The 16,247-nt window shown below is 39.1% G+C and overlaps 1 long non-coding RNA gene across 2 annotated transcripts in view; it reads right to left on the reverse strand.

The window, feature by feature from the left end:
* LOC148007690 (uncharacterized) overlaps positions 1–16,247 on the reverse strand; it is a 124,282-nt gene that overhangs the window by 58,381 nt on the left and 49,654 nt on the right. The window contains exon 8 of one of the 2 annotated variants that reach the window (XR_015646712.1): positions 2,717–2,831. The exons of the other annotated variant lie outside the window; for it this stretch is intronic. This is a non-coding gene — a long non-coding RNA (uncharacterized LOC148007690). The remainder of the gene's footprint in view (positions 1–2,716; positions 2,832–16,247) is intronic. 2 annotated transcript variants of the gene reach the window in all.

A 16,247-nucleotide genomic window follows, 5' to 3' on the forward strand; every position in this document is an offset into this window, starting at 1 on the left:
TTTGATGATTGTACTTTTTCATATAAAATCATATTTAATAAAAAAACTTTTGAGTGCACAAGCACCTACCAGCTTCTATACCTGAGTATGTTTCTTTTATTCTTTTATTGGATTAAATTTTTACTTACATTTTAAATGTTATCCTCTTCATCACCCCCTCTTTTTTGAGGGTGCTCCCTCACCCATCTACCCACTCCCTCCCACCTCACAACCCAGTCATTCCCCTACACTGGGGCATCTAGGACCAAGTGCTTCTCCTCCCATTGATGCCCTACAAGGCCTTCCCCTCAATATTTCTTATACCTCCCCATTTTCAATAGCCAAAGTCTCCCTAGCAGTTAAAATTTTTCCATCCCCTATTCTTTTACTTTTTTCTTGGCCATAAATATATTCCCAATAAACCATGAAGTACTGAGATAAAACTTCTATCATCAATTTTTGAAAAGAAAGAAAAAAACATTTTGTGATTATTTTGTTAACTGTAACCCCATTAAATTTCAAACAAACACCATTTCCCTGGGGATCTATCCCATATGGGTTCATCACGCCCAGACTGTTGCTGATGCCAAAAGTGCTTGCTGACAGGAGCCTGATATAGGTGTCTCTGGACAGGCTCTGCCACAGTCTGTCCAATACAGATGTGGATTGTTTCAGCCAACAGTTGGACTGAGCACAAGTGGGTGCAGGTTCCCGCTGTCAAGTGCAGACATGGGATTCTCATGCACACAGTTTGGGAAGCCAAATTAATATAAAATAACCTGCAATAGGCCAAACCCACTACATAAACTAATGTATGAAGAATAAATATAGAAACAAGCAAGGTAAAAATTACTGTTGGAGTATTTAGAATCTTATCAATCACTAGGATGATACATGTAGGGTTAATATTTGTATTCTGAGATAAATTATCCTTTGTTTAAAGATTAATTTCAAATGTATCTGTTTAAGGTATCATTTAATAATTTGCATGTTACTTTCTTTTTACCTCTGTTAATCTTATAGTACAATAGTAATAAGATCAGTGAGAACGTTCTTGTTGTTTCTCCTATGCATGCATGCATGTTTGTGGGTGGGTGTGTCTGTATCTGTGAGTGTGTTGAACATTTCTTCACAAATTACATATTGTTATTATTCAGACATTTTTTCTGATATTTGACACTACTTTAATTGGAAGAACTAAAATATAATTAGATATGATCTAACACATCATTAATTTTAGAACTCAAGAGGATAAAGCAGAAGGATAATAAATTCAATGTTAGTCAGGCTACAAAAGAGCAAGAGCAGGCAGGAGAGTAAGATTTGAGTTACAGCTAATTTTGTTTCTTTACTTGACATTAATTGTCTAGATGGTTATTAAACATCTTACCCAAGCTGTCATAAAGTTTCTACTATGGTGTTCATGAGCCCTTCTCTGCTTCCCATGACAGAAGGTTAACAGATCCAAACTTGCACAGGTTTTGTGCCAGTAATGACATGTTCTGTGAGACCAATGGTATAATAGTGATGTTATGTTTGAAAGATGTTCAAACCTATCACACATCCTTTTTGGCACTTATTATTTACCAATTATTATCTCCTTCAAGATAGTTTGAGGAATGATAAAGTATTCTCATGTTCATGTGAGGTTTCAACAGTCCCTATGCTCAGCACTTTGACCAGTTATAAGCCTACAAAGTTACCACTGATTGCTGTATAAGAACCTTCTCCAGAAAATTATTTACAAATTATTACATGTCTACTCAAAATAATAAAGCAAAAGAACAAATGAGATAATGGTCAGTGAAGAAAACAATAAAGGGGAAAAAGGAGGGTGAGAAGGTAGAAGAAAAGAAGTAAATAGAAAATAAGGGATAGAGGGAAGGAGGAAGGAGAAAAGGGAAAAGGACAGTTTATGGAAGAAGAAACAGAAGCATATGTAGGCATAAAAAAGAATAATGGGATGAATAAGATAAGATACATTATATATGAAAATGACTCAAAGAAATCAATCATGTTATATAATTAAAACCTTCTAATACACTTTAATTTGCTTTTTAAAGTATTTAATTTGCATCCAGCTCAATGTTTCCGTCCTAGTCACTTCCTCTCACAATCCTTCCTGGAACTTTGTAGATGCCTTTAAATTTAACACCTGAGAGTCATAGAAAGATGGTAAGAATTGTTTTTAACTACAGCCAGGACTATGTTTTGGAATCCTTTAGTAACAAAAACAAAAATAAATTAATAAAATTAAAATTGTAGTGGGAAAAATTATTTCTCATCTTTCTGTATTGTAAGTTGCTAGCAGCAGGTTGCTGAAGTAGCAGCTTCTCTCTCAAACTGCAGAGAGAAAGAACAGTGGGCTATCTGAAACATCATGCGATATTTGAAAGACAGAAAGCTATCTCCAGGGATATCTCTTATACAGTAATGATGTATCTCATAATCGTCCCCAAACAGCATCAGCTTGGACTCCGGTATCTGAAAATTTGAAATACTGGACATCACATTCAAACCATTGTGTTCTCCATCTTGTCCTTCACAGTCTCACAACCAAATCACAATAATATTGTATATCATACAACTTTAAAAGACCTCATCATCTTTCATATGATTATTATTTAAAAGTTCAAAGTGTCTTCTGAACGTAAAGTAAATACTATCAATGTAACTGCTATAAAATCAAAGGCAAGTTACCTACTTCCAGTATAAAATAGCACAGACCATATATTACCTTTCCTTTGAAATGGACTCAGTCAGTTCATAGACTTGCTTAGGATGATCTTGAGATTCATATTTTTGCGTGTCTACCTCCTGTGATCTGCTCTTCCTTGTTTTCACAATGTAACCTGCATTTTGATGAAGTTCAAGCTCAAATCTGTTTAGTTAGGCAAGTACTTTACCAAATATTGAATATCAAAATATCTGTCACATTGCATTTCAAACACTTTACTAATTATGTACCTTAAAGAATTCAGTGATTTTTTTATAAGCCAAATTCTCTGTATTCATTCCTCTGTGGAAGGGCATCCGTGTTCTTTCCAGCTTCTGGCTATTATAAATAAGGCTATGAGCAGAGTGGGCCAGGTGCCCTTGTTATTTGTAGGAGCATCTCTCCGGTATGTGACCAGAAGTGGTATATCTGGGCCTGAGGCAGTTCTATGTCCAATTTTCTGAGTGATTTTCAGAGTGGTTGTACCATCTTCCAGTCCAACCAGCAATGAATGAGTGTTCGTCTTTCTCTTCATCCTCACCAGCATCTGCTGTCACCTGAGTTTTTTAGACTTAGCCATTCTGAGTAATGTGAGGTAGAATCACAGGATCATTTTGATTTTCATTTCACTGAAGACTGAGAAATCCATTGGGGAAAGGGGAGGTTTTAATGACAATATAAAATATTAATATTAAAACCTGGCCACGTGAAAATATGTTTTTGAAAGTGACTATCACCTTCAGAGGATATTAGAGACTAAACAATTTTGTCTACAGGTTGAGCATTGACTAAAATAGCCCAAAGATATGTAACATTTCTACTTAGGTAAGAGAAAGTAGTACTTGATTCCTTAGATGCCAATAGTTTAAATAACTATGTCATAAAGTAGTTGGCTACTGGAGGAAATTGCAGAAAGCAAAAAGAATGACACACTGTTTTGACAGAAATTACAGGTCATTTTCACACAATTTTCATCACCACTTGTGAGGACTGAGAAATAATTCTTTCCCCTCTTTCCAGAAATCCCCTGGTCCTTAAGATTGGCTACAAATCTCAGCATACCTCCACAAGTATATCAGAAATTCCAGTGAATGGGAATTTTCAAGGAATTTTATATTCAATTTTATTTTGGAATGATGATGTTGAGAATCAGAGTAAACACAACAATTTAGGCACAGTTCATATTTGATGGTAGAATTCATGAAACATATTAGGGTTGTTTATTGGAAAGGGGTATTATGTTTAAAAAAGGAAGATCTACCTTTGGGGAAAAAGCACTTGAATTATTGGAATGACACCGTTGAACACAAGTAGAGCATTTGACACATAGGAACAAAGCTTTAGAATTAGATGCCTGAAAGTATCAGGTAAAACAGTTACAGCAGATACAAGAACAGCAGCAACAACAAAACACTTAAATGTCCTAAAAATGACAGTATTTCCCTTCTCAATCAAATTTCCTCCAGGATACAGAACCTTATATTTAGGATATATGTATATTTTAACATATAATTCAATATTAATAAGAACCATTTTTAGACCCTGAAATAGTCTATCTGCTCTAATATATGTATTCTCAGATGCTATCTACAACTGCTTCATTTTTCTCACTTTATCTGGGCACACCTCATTGGTCTTTTGCTATTGGAGTGAATGATAAACCACATTAACCATCTATAAGAATGGTTTTGTGATATAGCTTGTAAAGTACTACATAGATCTGCTTTTACCCTTTGCTTTGCAAGAACCATTTCTCTATAAGCAAGAATCCACTTGTCTGCATATCTGAGTGTGTTTCTCTCCCTCCTCTTTTCAGGATGGTTTCTTCTCCCTCTGATCCTTCTTGAGTCAGCCTTTCTCAGTAGTTAGTCATTTTCTAGTCATTTTTCCTTCAGTTGTTCTTCGGCTATAAATTAATGGCTAAGATTCTATGCTATACTCTTATATAATCAAAACGTCTTTAAAAAAGACTATGTTGAAGTTTCTTTTGCTTTCATAACAAACTGCTTTACTGACAGTCAAAAAAGAGTAATAAATATTAAATGAAAAAAAGGCAAATAATTGCATAAAATCAGTGAGACCATCCCCATCCACTGTAATTGGTATAATCCTTAAGGACAAACTATATGTTACTGAAGCAATCATCTCCTATAATGTCTGTCTCATACTTCTGTGCTTAGATAAATATTGGCAGATATATAAAAGAACTGCAGAATACAAAGCATGCACTGTGTTAGACAACCACATTCCTTTTAAAGAATCACATGTAAATTGACTGTAAAAAATAAAACAGTCTACCAATCTGCTAAAAATTCGAAAAAAAATTTCATTTTGAAATTATGCGAAGTGACTCGTGACTTCTGTAATCCCCCAATTAAAGCTGACTCTTTACTCCCTTATTTTGAAAAGCAAAATATATTTGTAAATCTATATTTGAAGAAAACAAGACTAACGAAAAAAAAGGCAGACTTATACTATTCATATAATTACAAATTCATTCAAAAGAAAATATCCTGAACCTCAAAACGGAAAAAGCAAAGCACTGTTTTGTCTTCCTCCAAGTACAGTAAGTTAAGGAAGGCAGATGCCACTTTTAGGCTTGGTACCAGGGGAAGTTGAAAACCGAAAGGAATTTTGGTCCTTGTAGTTTCACCATATTAAGAGTCTCTCCCTAAAGCCTGGGAGCTGGGGATAGAGGGGTGGAGGAGGGGGAGTGGCACCATAGAGAGTAGAGATTTTATGACTTACTTCCTGTAAGGGGTCTATTGATTGGAGAAGCACTCCACAATTAGATCTTAGTTATTGTTGACAGTAATGAAAGGAAAAGGATTCCACAGTATTATCTAGAAAGCATCTTTTGCGAATTACTGTAGTTCTCTAAATCCACTTGTCAGAAGAGATTTAAAGATAATTGTTAACAAGGAAACATACCACCCATCAACACACTGTCTATACTTCGTGCATTGCCCAGCTTTAATGAGAGGTTTTGATCCTAGCTTTACTGTAACTTTTTATGCTAAGATCGGGTGCTCTGCTGACACATCCTTGGGGAAGCAGCTCTTTGTTTTGTTTAGTTTTGTTTCACATTGTTTTTTAAGAGAATGGGAAGAGGAGTGGATCTGGGGTGAGAGGAGACATATTTGGGGAGAGCTGCATAGAGTGGTTGAAGGGAAATGAGATGTAATGAATAACAGAAGAACATAAATAGTACAGTAATTGTTAATAATCATTATTATTTTAAATCTTAAATATAATACAATAAAATTGAATAGGGCTAATACGGAAGAACAAGAACTAAAAAAAATTAGCTCAAGGCCATGCTCTATGTAAATACATATGAGACGAAAAAGACTTTAGAAACAGAATTATGTTCATTCTAGTAAAGTCTTATCTATCAGCTGTTGGTAAAAAGTTACAAAGCAGAGTTCAGTGTCTACAAACAAGGTAAACAGATTTTTATTGAATTTTAACTATTGAACTTTAATTATTATTGAACTTTAATTATTTTGTCAATTTGTGTATAATGTGATGTGCCATCTAACAGTGTCCTGTAGTATTTTTCCTATGTCTGTGAAGGAGAACATACTTTAGACATTCCCCGTAGAAATCAGGGATAGGATTTGGCTGTGAGATGAGTGTTTAAATCCTTTGAATAGAGCGTCGTAATTTCATATTCTTTATCCATCTGCATTCTACTAAGGATTTTTTGTGTAGGTTTCCATCACTTTTTTCTGTTTTTTCGAACAGTGTATGGCACAGTGAGCCATATAGAATTACTCACTCCTTTAAACATAGTTTGGTTTGAGGATGTAAGTGCAAGAATGTAGTCTATGTCATAGAACAATGAGAGCCGGAAAGGTTTTCTGCCCTGAGAATACATTTCTAATGACCATTTCCTTTGCTGTAGGCTCTTTGATATTCCTATCATCATAGATTTTCCCCATGACAAATCTTCCCATGAAGCACAGAGCATCATAGTTCCTCTTCCCCCACTTAAGGACTACAGGCTTATTTAATTATGGAGCATGCATTCAGCAGTTGGCTGGCCTCTTTTCTTCTGATAAAACCACACAATTGCATATATATATATATATATATATATATATATATATATATATATATATATATATATTCTCCTATTCACACTGAACGCCAGGCCTCTTTCAATTCAATAGACAGATAAATCATGCAAATCAAGTACAATTTTGAGGTATGATTTTTGAGTCATAATTTATTATACTTTAAACCATACTGGTGATTTTTTTCATGTATTATGACTGAATTTTTATATTTTAATTGATGTTTTTGTGTGGGGTTATGTCTCTATGTATTTATGTGCTTCTTGTGAGTTTTTTTTTTCTGATTCCTTTGCCTGTTGGTTTTATTTCATTTCGGTTAGGTTTACTGTGTATGTGTGTATGTTTTCTAAGTGGAGAGAGAGAACAAGAAGACTTAGCTGGTATGGAGGTGACAGGAATTAGGTAGGAGAAATGGGGTGAAACACAATTAGAATATATTGTCTGAAACAAATACAAAATAACAAATAACAATTCCTAACAGAGAAACAAAAACACATGAACAAACAAAAAAAATGTACATTTAAGACGAAAGTTAATGAATGTAGACGAAAGTACAAACTAAGAAAAATTGGGAAGATACTTTATTGGAGGTAGTAGCAGGAGGAGGTGAATGAATTATTTGTAAATCATGGAAATCTAATTCATATGATTTAATTATTTGCATATCACGATTTGACTTTAATTATTGACAGTATTTGCCACATAGAAAATGAATAATAATTTAAATGAAATTTAAATCTATTTTGATATCCAATGATAAAGTAAATTACAATAATTTCCTCTCCATTAGAGTGAAAAATTAGGTACAGGCAAATTGCAAAGAGTAAACTGAAAAGTTCTTCCAGTATCATACTAAGAATATATGTCCAATGAAATACAAAATATTCAGAAATTTAGAAGTATTTGGGCACATATTTAGTAATGTATACAGAAAATTTACTAGAAAAAGAAAAGTAAAGATTATTTACTCAGAGCCAAATATGGAAGTCAGCATCCAGTAAGAGAGATTTAGGATTATTTCCATACAAGTTCCAATGCCGAAGTATTTATACAAACTCGTATAGACACATTGAAAACCAAAACCATATACTAGTATACTTTACAAGTATTTTTATGAGGAAAAGACAACTGAAGGTGTAGGGAAAGTGAGAAAATATCTACTGTAGGTTTTATATAATACTTGATGATAGATCTATCTTACCTTCCATGTGTCTGTTATTTAGCTAATTCTCTGATAATAAATGGCTAATGTTATACCAGGTAGTAGAGCTGATGTTACTTGAGAGAGGGTTGGGTGGTAAGTTGCTAATAAGGGAACTAAGAGCCCAAGATTTTCTGGTTCTGGATCTTTACCCTTCCAAATATCCACAATTGCAATGTTATTATGAGACCTCCAAATTTCCCAGAAATTTAGTAAATAACTTTTATTGTTCTTTTGTCTATGAGTGTTAGTTGAAAGTTCCCCCTGTTGTCTAAAGAGGCCTGTTTTTTACTCTTGTAAAATAGGACAAAGAAGAGGCCTGCTTTGGGAACAATGAGGACCACCTGACCTTCCTCTGCTTTTAGTAATAGCCCTGTTCCAGGAACTAGCTGACCATAAAAACTGGAGACTGAGGACTGTCCTGTGACTCTGGGAGGTCCTCCTTGTGGCATCTTTGGCATTTCCCCCTGCCTTCTTCCCTTTCTCCTGGGTCTTCTGGTTTTTCCCTTTAAACAGTTCCTTTCCTAGCTGCTCGGGGTCTACAACTCTGTCTCCTGCGTGGGATATGTGTCGGCCTGGCAATCTCCGTAATAGATATCCGTAATAAACCTTGCCTTTGTGTATTACAAACAAAATGGTCTCTCTGTGTCTGGGGTCCGCGATTTCCTGTGACTTGAGTAAGGGTCTCCCTTCCGGGATCTTTCAGTAGCACATTCAAAAAGGTTATCATTATTGTTGAATTTATTATTTTTTCATTTTGGGTAATTTATTGCTTTCCTAACTATACCAAAGATTGGTCTTAAGTAACAATATTTTTGTAGTGGGTATTTGTAACTAATCATTTTATTTGAATCATTATTTTGTTTTAGTCAGTTTCAGTATGGAGATGTTAGAAGATAGTTTTGGGGCCAGAAAGGAATGCCCTGGGGGAGCCAGTCTGGGGCTACAGTGAGGTAAGACTTGTCCAAACTCGGAAAATCTCATCCTGAGATGATTGGAGGATTAGCATTGTTTACTATCTTGCTCTGGGCCTGCATATTCTATTGCACAAAGGCCTTATGCCCCTACCTCCATCAACCTTATGATAGTCATATAGTCTAGTGGCCAAATTAATACTCAAAATTTCTCTCTCACTATGCAAATATGGAATTCTTATTTATAAAAATGAAGCATTACTAGTGCTTTAGTTGCAGCTAATGATGTATACTTGCCCCTCCCCCTGCCAATCCCTATCTTCTCCCCAGTGTTTCTATATCTCTTCAAACCCCCGAAAAGAAGACCTGTTTCTCTGAAAATGATCTGTGGAGAAGACCAATTATCCAGCACTCAGGCAGACGACATTACTCTTTAAACAATCTGGTGCAGCTAAGCTTTACTCTTTCCATCCCAGCCTGGTATACAAGGGAGCCTGGATTCCCCCAGAGCAGAAGCAAACCCAGGCCAGTACATAGTTAAATTACACAAGAGATTACAACAGAATATGTTATAATTTAAAATCTTCTCTTGGGAGATATAGAGTCTAAAGGGACTAATTCCAGTGTACAGGCAGGGAAGGATAAGGAGACCAATTCCTCTCAAAACATTCAACATAAAATATGTCCTATCTCCAAGAAATTCAGGGATACAGATAGAGCAGATATTGAGGGAGTAGCTATACCATAACCAGACCAAATTGAAACATATCCCATTGGCAAGCACTAGTCACTGACACTGTTAATGATACTCTGCTATTCTTCCAGACAGAAACCTAGGATGACTCTCATCTGAGAGGCTTCATGCAGCATGAGGCAGAAACAGATGCAGAGACCCACACCCACATATGGCTTGAAGCTCAGGCAATATTATGTAAGATTTGGGGGAAGGATAGAGAGACAAAAAGGGGAAAGTAAATCTACAAAAAGATGAACAAAATCAACTAACCTGGACACTGAGGTCTCTCAGAGACTAAGCCACCAATGAAAGACTATACATGGGATGGATTTAGAACCCCTGAAACATGTAGCAGATGTGGAGTTTAGTATTCATGTGGGTCCCACAAAACTGAAATGAAGGGTGTTAGTGAAAAGAGAATTATATGAATTCTAGGTTTAGAGATACAAAATTAAAAGAATAAACCCCAAAAGGCCACAGATACAAAATTAAAAGAATAAACCCCAAAAGGCCACAGACCGAGGGCTAAGACCTACAGCCAGGACTAGCAGGCCATAAAGATAAAGGAGCACAGGAAACACTATCCAGGCAGGACTGGCAATCCATAAAGATAAGGAAAAGGAATGCAGGAACCAGCCTGAGTTAATGGGACTGATTCATGGGACGTCTGGCAGGAAGACATCTCCCCCCAGCTCACTCAGGTCCATCCTCCAGACCCTGATAAGCCCCTGACTTCTTTTTTTTTTTTATTAACTTGAGTATTTCTTATATACATTTCAAGTGTTATTCCCTTTCCCGGTTTCCGGGCAAAATCCCCCTCCCCCCTCCCCTTCTAACACGTACTCTTTCTGCTTTGTTCTCACTGCTATGTTTGAATGAGCCAATTATATGTAACCATGCCAAAACCCCCTAGCCTTCTCTATATAACCCTCTGACTTTTGAGTTTCGTGGTTGACACCTCTGTCTCCTGCGCGGGATACGTGTCGGCCCGGAGATCTCTGTAATAGGCCTCCGTAATAAACCTCGCCTTTGCTTATTACATCCAAAATGGTCTCTCTGTGTCTGGGGTCTGTGATTTCCCACGATTTTAGAAAAGGTCTCTCTTTGTGGATCTTTCATTTTGGGGGCTCGTCTGGGATCTTCGAGACCACCCCAGACTCCGAAGCCCCCTTGGAGGTGAGTTGGATGTTTGTCTGAGTGTTTCTGTGTGAGCGGCGCCGCAATTGTCAGTCTGTGTCTGTCTCTGTTTTGGTTCCGCTGTGTGTGTGTATATATGTGTGTCTCGGTACTGGTGAAGTCTCACTCTGGTCAGTGCTTAGAGAGTGGACGTGGAGTCTCACTCTGGTCAGTACTTAGAGAGTGGATGTGGAATCCCACTCTGTGTCTGTGCTAAGAGGGTGGATGTGTATTCCTGCCCTGTGCTAGGAGGGTGGATGTTTGTTCCTGCCCTGTGCTAGGAGAGTGGATGTGTATCCCCACTCGGTGCAGCTGCCTTTGTGGTTCATGAGGACACTCTGGCTGCGGAAGCGGGGGACGCCCCGGGGCCTGCAGGCTGCAGCCCCTGGAAGACGTTCCACGGGCGGAGAACAGTCGGAAGAGCCCGGCTATGGGCAGTCAGGAGGACCTGAGTGTGGTTTTCTGGAACAAAGGAGACAGAGTGCTCCTTAGTGTCTGCTGTCTGTGTTCTGTTTCTGTGTTTGGTGTTCTTTTTCTTTGCCATGGGGCAGACTGTGATAACCCCTTTGTCTTTGATGGTGGACCATTGGATGGATGTTAGGACAAGAGGACACTCTGAAATCCTGTTGGGAGGTGGAATCAGATGGTCCATCTCATCCCAAAAGCAGCTAAGGTTAAGCTGCAGTTTGGGCCAGGTACTGAAGGTACCAGACATCTGTGGAAATTGTTTATAGGATGCTTTGTCTTGGTCTCGTTTGTCTGGATTGTTCTCCGTGGTATTGTCCAGTGTCTTTTTGACTTTTGTTTCGTGTTTGAATTTAGACTCTCGACTGTGTTTAAAATCTTGGACTGACGACTGTTTTTGAAATCATGAACCTGTTTGCTTTGTTCATCAAAGAGTTTTACTTGGTCCTCTTGGTGCTTAAGTTAAGAGTTAAAAATAATTTGCTTGAGAAAAATTGTTTTCTGCCAGGGAGTTTTGTCTTTCTCTCTTGAGCCTCCTCCCCAAAGAGAGAGGCCCCTCCCTTTACTCCCCTTGATCAGCCTAGCTGCTGTTAACAGTTGTGTAAACAGACATTAACAAAAACCTTTAGGACAAAACCGCTCATAAATAAAAAAGTTCCCCAGATTAGGCCTCCGGTATGAAACAAGTATAGTGAGTAAGAAACTTAATTTTATGGACCCCGCTCTAGTGGAGGTGTGTTGGTTGATAGCCAAAGTTAATTTTTAAAACATAGTGTTTTATCTGTGCTTGTGCTCGCAACACACAGTGGAGGGGAGCGAAACTAGCTGCGGAGCTGCTGCAGGGAGGATGGGGACTTCTCAAGTCTCACCCAATTCTTCAGGAGCTGTTTAAAAGGAAAAGGCTTAAGGTAAAAAGAAACACTATAAAGAGATTTCTTAGTGAATTACTACACCTTGGTTCGCGATCTCTGGGAATCTCACGGTGGACAGCTGAGATAAGCTGGAAAAGGATTTAAATTTTGCTTGGGAGCAAGGAATCTTAAAGGCAGAGTTTCAGCCGGTATGGCACTTAGTGCGTAGCTGCCTAAAAGATCAAAAATGCTGTCAACAGGCTATAAAAAAGGGACAGGCTGTGTTAGAAATGCTACAGGAAGAATGATCTAAAAAGGCTGAGAGTGAGGTGGGGGAGGACTCTAAGGAAAACAAGAAAGGAATTTCTGCTTTTAGTGGCCAGACCTTCAACTCTTGCTCACAGAAAGAGAGTATTCATTAAGAGAAGTACTTTAAGGAAGCCTGCCTTATCTGCTGTCCTTATTCCAAGGGAGGAGTCAGTCTCCAGCATTAAATCACTTTTCTTGTTGGTCATCATTAACATGGAGAGTGCCTTTGATCCCATCCCCACAGCAGCCAGTTCCTGCCCCTGTGGTGGAAGTGTCCCAGGTTGGGGGGCAGAGAAGCCCCTAAAGTAGTTTCAAAGAATCTACAACAAACTGTAAAGAACTTTGTTTTGTTTTGTTTTGCCAGTCAAGAAATGTTGTTTGCCCTCTTCAGTAGACCTCTATTCTCAAGATTCTCTTGTTTTCTCACCATCCCATTTGAGATGCTTGTTAGTAACTGTTACAGGTCTTCTTTACCACTGAGGAAAGACAGAATCCTACTGGAGGCCAGAAAGAGGGTTCCAGACACGGATGGAAGGCCCCTCACTTCTGCCTGTTGGATTCAATATGCCTGAAGGTAGGGAGTGCTCCAGGTCTGCCACAAGGCTCCAAGGGTGGGTCTCTGAGGGGCTGAAAAATGCCCCACCAATCTGGCTAAGAGAAAGAAAGGATATAAAGAGAAAGTTACAGAAATTTAAAGGGTTAAGTTAAGTTGCTGAGAGTTAGTACAAGTTACAGAGAAAGAGGTAAAAAGAGCAGAAAGCTAGGGAAGAAAAGAGACAAAAAGAAGAGGAAGTTAGAGAGCTAAAGAGAGATAAAAGACAAGAGAGCAACATATACTGGCCACAGTAGTTAGGGAACCTAGGAAGATAGTACCTGGCAACAGAAGAGAATTCCTGGCTAAAGATCAGTTTGCCTAATGCAAAGAAAAAGGACACTGGGTCAGGGACTGCCCAAGAAAGAACAAGAGGGGCCACTGGAGAGCTTCTTGGTCCTAGAGTGCTGGCTATGTACAGAGATAGAAGGTAAGTGAGGATACAGGGACCCAATGCTCTGTGCTCCTATGCCCCAGTGGGCCAGCATCCAAAGACCTTGAGCGCAAGGGGCTACTGGCAACAAACAATACCTATGGACTGCCCGAAGAACAGTGGACCTTGGCATGGGCCGGGTAACCCACTAGTTCCTAGTCATCCCTGACTGCCCCTATCCCTTGCTCATGAGAAATTTGCTGTCCAAAATGGCTTGCGTGGGCTGAAATGGCTGGGTGAGTCCACATGTATGCATATCTGCAGACTGTGTATGTGGAGCTTAAGACCTGTCTCAGTGCACCAGTACCTGATGCTTGGAGATGAATGGCTCAGTGCTTTTCTGCCTGGAACACATCACCCCTGCCAGCCAGGCACTAACAATTATCACCCAATCCAGGACTTAAACTGTGATAGAGTGGCTGATGTTCTCCCTTTAAATAGAATTTCCCAAAAGATGGGACCACTGGTCAGCTGCCATGGACTAGATTCTCCACCGGTTGGGGACAATCTGGTCACCTTGCGGCCCAATCCGGACCTGGAGCCACCACAGCACGAGTGTCAAGCACTGACAGGAGCCCATGGGTGTAGGAAAGACCTCTGCGACTGGTTGATTGACCCCTGCTGAAAGCCAAGGACCTTGTCCACAGACGGGAACAGTTCTCTTCATGAATGAAGGTCAGAGACAAGTGGGTGCTGCCATGGTGGACAACACGATGTCATCTGGGATGGCTGAACTTCTACCCTCCCAGCACATCAGCACTGCAGATGCCTTTACCTTCTCTTGGATTCCCTGATGAAGCCAACAACTGCAAGAGACGGCCTCAATAGTCATCAGGAAGATACTGGAAGAAATCTTCCCCCAGTCTGGAGTGCCCAAGGTAATCTGGTCAGACAACGGCCCTACATTCGTTGCCAAGGTAAGCCAGGGTGTGGCCAAGTATTTAGAGGTCGATTAAAAATTACATTGTATTTACAGACCTCAAAGTTCAAGACAGGTAGAGTAAATAAATAAAACTCTAAAAGAGACCCTGACCAAATTAAATTAACCCTGGAGACTGGCACAGATTGGGTGACACTCCTTCCCTCTTGCTCTCTTCAGAGCAAGAAATACCCCTTACAGATTCAGCCTTACCCCCTTTGAGATCTTATATGGGGGTCTCAGCCCCCCCCCGACTGTATTAGATGATGTTACTGAACCAACATGTCATAGTGCCATAGTAATAATGATTTGTGTGTCAGACTAAAAGACCTACAGGTGATACAGAAAGAAATCTGCTCACAGCTGACAGCAGCCTATGCCCCGGAGACCCCTGAGACATCCCATCAGTTCCAGGTTGCAGCTACACTGAGCCCAGACACTCGAGCATCGCTGGAAAGGACAGTACCTGGTGCTACTGACCACCCTGACAGCCGTCAATTCTCAGCCCTCACCAGCCACATACTAGCTGTTGGGGCTGAGAGCTGAGACCTAGAGGGACACTCAGATCTTCAAAAAGCTCCCTAGACTTACACATCAGATAAGTGGATGCATCAGAAACTGACTGGGAGGTTGCTATAATGCTCACTTGAGGAGTGTGCTTTAGAAACAAGAATTTCATGTTTGCCCTCGTTCCATCGGGATAGGTGTGGAAATAGGCTTGATTTCTATTGCAAATGATGTAACATTGCATATGTTAGTACTCCTAACACTTCTTGGGACTCTGCCTCAGGGATCACAACCTGTATAAGTTTAGAAGTTCTGAAAGACAGTCATGACCTTGTTGTATAGGTTCAGATAGTGTCCAGATTGAAATCCTGATGCTAAAGACTTAGTAAGACAAAAAAATAAAAAATAAAAAGGAGTTGAGAATTACTTAGGGCTAAGGCTATCTAGGTGCTGCAAGGGCAGCACAAGGACATCTGCTGTTGCAATACAAGGCTTATAGAGAATTCAAAACTGCCATTGACTCAGATATAAAAAGAGGGAAGGACTTTTTAGCTGACCTCCAAGAATACCTAACTTCCCTCTCAGAGGTAGTCCTTCAAAATAGAAAAAGATTAGACCTGATATTCCTTAAAGGAGTCTGTGTGCTACACTGGAAGAAAAATGTTGCTTCTATACAGACCATTCAGGAGTAATTAAAGACTCCATAAATAAACATATAAAAAGGTTAGACAAAAGACAGACAGAAAAACACATCAGAGATGGTTCGAGAGCTGGTTTAGTAGATCTCCTTGGATGACTACTCTGATATCTTCCCTATGGGAACCTTCTTAGTTTTGCTTCTACTTCTGATTATAGGTCCATGTGTGTTAAAAAAACTAGTTAATAGGCTTGACTCCTACAAAAAGATAGAGATGCTTAACAAGGTTGGTTTGAGTCTTGGTTCACTCGGTCTCCCTGGATGACTACCCTACTCTCTGCTACAGCTGGGCCATTATTAATAATTTTCTTGGTTTTAGTTTTTGGACCCTGCGTGACAAACAGGTTAATTGCTTTTGTTAAAAATCGAGTGGGTGCTGTGTGGTTGATGGTTCTGAGACAACAGTACCAGTCAGTTAGGACAACTGGTGAGACCAAATACAAGACTTGATATCAAAATTCTAAGATTAGAATTATTTAGTAGAAGGAGAAGGGAATGAAAAGAGAATTATACGAATTCTAGGTTTAGAGATACAAAATTAAAAGAATAAACCCCAAAAGGCCACAGATACAAAATTAAAAGAATAAACCCCAAAAGGCCACGGACCGAGGGCTAAGCCCTACAGCCAGGACTAGCAGGCCATAAAGATAAAGGATCACAGGAAACACTGTCC

This window comes from Rattus norvegicus, chromosome 1, assembly GCF_021556685.1.
Source record: "Rattus norvegicus strain SHRSP/BbbUtx chromosome 1, alternate assembly SHRSP_T2T, whole genome shotgun sequence".
In the NCBI taxonomy this organism is placed as follows: domain Eukaryota; kingdom Metazoa; phylum Chordata; class Mammalia; order Rodentia; family Muridae; genus Rattus; species Rattus norvegicus.